Here is a 3,661-nt window from a genome sequence, read left to right on the forward strand (position 1 = left end):
TACAAACGACACAATTTTATCATTCTTTTATATCCTTGGTTGCAACTACGCACATCCTAAGATTGAAACATCAATCCTTTAGCGCTGTTTAAAACACCTTTTATCTTGCTCGCGATGCACATCATTTGTCTTGCAAACACATTAAGAGCGTTATTCAGTCTCCAAATTGTTCATAGCTGTTTTTGTTTGCGGGAGAATAATTCATGGCAATTCACTTCGGGTTCTATTTGCAAAGAAAAAACTTTCGAATAATAATGTCTTTGCTATGAAAGAAAGAATCGTCTAACAAATGATATTTACATCGTGTAATACAAACTGAATTGCGAAATTACTGCAATATCATAAGGAAAATGATTTGAATCTCTGCTGGGGTAAACGTACATTAATCATATCATAAACCCCTTGCCTGTCCTTTGCGACAGTAATTACAATAGGTATCATTTAGAAAATGACAAAAGAGACAAAAACATTGAACTCGTTCATAAATGAAAGACATCGAAAATACGGGCATATATTTTGCCCTTGAACTCAATTTTGAAGTTGAGATAGTTGTTATAAAGGAAATTGAAACGTATCTCATGCAGTTAAATTGTATGTTCAATGTTCGCTAGAAGATAATCTTTTTTGTCGTAACGTTGAGAATTTATTTTGACACTCATTTTCAATAAAATGCAAAGAAACAGAAGCCATTTTGTTTAAAGCCATATTTTTCAAAGCCAATTCCTTCCTTAACCACGATTTCTACCGTTGTTGTAACCCACATGGCCCAGAATGTAGTGTTAGGTCTTGTTCTATTACATGCAGATGTAATGATGTGTTGCATATATAGATCGAAATGAATCACATGGATACAGGTACCTTGGAGTTTTAGTAATCGAAACGGAGAACATGATCAGACTTATAAACCTAAAGTGAGTGCATTTCCTTAGAAACACATCTTGAAGATATCACTGAATAATGGAGATGACATTACTAGCAATGCATGCCAACCATCGGCTTATATGAAAGATTGCACTTCTACATGTACTAAATTTAAAATAATGCAGATAGTCTGCACAAACAAAGGAATGAATTTACTCTTGCTCGCTTGTCACATCAGGGATCATGCAAAGATTGTAAGAATCCGATTCCCTCTCCCAATGGTACTTGATGTTTTCAGATTGTGAGAGAATTGTTCTTGACATTTTAATTCTGAATGTATTTGCACAGAACAAACAACAACCAGCAGCACCACGGTGGAACCAACAATATTATCCACAGAGACACCTACAACATCAACTACTAGTACCAGCGTCCCGACCTCTAGTTCGACATTGTCTTCACCGACAACTAGTACTGAAAGTGATACCACAATTACAACCACACAGCCATCAAGAAGTACCAGCACTACAACGGCAACGACTGCTACAACCACAGATAGAGACACTACTACAGGTAAAAAAATGTATATCTTAACAACAACTAATAACACAACAACCACCATTACCACCTCGGTGACGACTTCCTGCAATACCCAAGATAGATCATGAGAAAACTCATTCTTTTTTTCATGCTCCGATACGAGTGTTTTCAATTATATAACACACTGCATATGATGACAAATAAAATAACTAGACAAATTATATTTAGATACTTAATTTATGTTACATTCTAAAGGTGAGAGACTACTAAATCATACATCGGAAAATCGGAATGTTTTCTTAAGATGTTCTTGTCACTTCTTAGTACTGTTTATTGTTGCAAATATTCATCATTTACAAATATAGAATGATTTGGTTTACTTCCATTCTCCATGCAAAACCATTTGAATGCCAAAGCCTAATTTCAAGCAAGGAAATATTACAAACACAAGCATACTATTACGCAACATATTGCGAGACGAATGCATTTGAGCAATTCAGATGATAAGTAATAGTTTCCATTCACTTCCAAAACTGGACACGTGCATCAAGAACAATAACAATTGTAGGAGATCTAGAATGGCTTAATGTAGGGGATTCACCCGATTGCTTTTAAAGTTCAGAGGTTTATTAAGCCGGTAAAGGAAAGGATTCGAGATACAGATAAATGGAATTGTTCAGAATTGGTAAAGGATATACTTGCTAGAAATCTCTTTTACATATAATGTTGTCAATCACGTGCAAGAAAGATGAACGAAAGTGATTAAATTGTTTTCAAAAACCATAAAGATGAAATACAACTTACGTTAATTCACATATTTAAATTGTTCTCGAAAGGCACATGGCTCAGAATGTAACGTTAGATGTTGCTGTATAAGAAGCATAATTATCCCTAGGTCACAGAGCTATACATAAACAAATCGTTGATGTATATGTGCATTAAATTAGAGCAATTGAGAAGGAGAACATACTAAGATATATATATTTCCAACAATATGTATCATTAAGAAAATGACAAAAGAGACAAATGCATTGATCTCATTCATAAATGATAGACGTACAAAATACCAGCATATGATTTCCTGACGAGTTCGATTTGGAAGTTTAGATAGCTCTTATAAAGGAAAATTAAATTTATCAGATGCAGTTAAATTGTATTGTCAAGGTGTGCTAGAAGATACACTTGTTTGACGTAACGTTGAGAATTTATTTTGACAATCACTTTCAATAAAAATCAAAGAAACATAGGTTATTTTGTTTAAAACCAGACTTTTCAAAGCCAGTTTATTTCCTTATTCCAGACTTTATACGGTTGTTGTAACCCACAAGACTCAGAATTAGTGCTAGGTATTGCTCTATTACTTGAAGACAATGATATTTAGCAGATATAGATCGAACGAAATCACTGGGATATGCTGTTGTTGTTGTGGGGTTTAAAGTCATTTGTCAGCACACGATAGGCTATGCATGGCGGCCAGTATTAATGGTAGAGGAAGAACCCGGGAAAACCCCAGGAAGAACCACCGACTCACGAGAAGCTAGTAGCAAGCTTTCTAACATACCCACATTGGCCGAATCCTAGACTCGAACCCACGCAGATAGAGGTGAGATGGCAGTGATCCGTAACGGAGAGCGCTTTACACCACTCGGTCACACAGGGCCCTCACTGGGATATATGTACCATGGAAGTTTCGTAATTGAAAAGGAGAACATGATCAAACGTATACACTTAAATGAGTGTAGTTCCTTCGAAACACATCATAAAGATATCATATCATTGAATAGTGGAGATGACATTACCAGCAATGCATTCGTAACATCGTCTTATATCAAAGACTGTACTTCTACATGTACAAACTGTAAAATAATGCAGATAGTTTGCAGAAGCAAATGAATACTTTTTCTCTTGCTCGCTTGTCACATCGGGTTGGTTGCAAACACAATAAGAATCAGATTCCCTCTCCGAATGATACGCGACGTTTTCAGATTGCGAGAGATTCTTTCTTGGCATTTTATTTCTGAATGTATTTACACAGAACAAACAACAACCAGCAGCACCACGGTGGAACCAACAACATTATCCACTGAAACACCTACAACTGCAACTACTAGTACCAGCCTCCCAACCTCGAGCTCGACATTGACTTCATCGACAGCAAGTACTGAAAGTGATACCACAATTACAACCACACTCCCATCAACAAGTATCAGCACAACATCGGCAACGACTACTACAACCACAGATAGAGACACTACTACAG

The 3,661-nt window shown here is 36.1% G+C and overlaps 1 long non-coding RNA gene across 1 annotated transcript; it reads left to right on the top strand.

Moving 5' to 3' along the window:
* The first annotated feature begins 1,255 nt into the window (after window positions 1-1,255).
* LOC149772054 (uncharacterized) lies at window positions 1,256-3,661 on the top strand. The gene is made up of 2 exons (XR_016418025.1): window positions 1,256-1,434; window positions 3,437-3,661. It is a non-coding gene; the product is annotated as an uncharacterized LOC149772054 (long non-coding RNA).

This window comes from Sinohyriopsis cumingii, unplaced genomic scaffold (assembly GCF_028554795.1).
Source record: "Sinohyriopsis cumingii isolate HCF-2022 unplaced genomic scaffold, ASM2855479v2 utg001518l, whole genome shotgun sequence".
NCBI lineage: Eukaryota > Metazoa > Mollusca > Bivalvia > Unionida > Unionidae > Sinohyriopsis > Sinohyriopsis cumingii.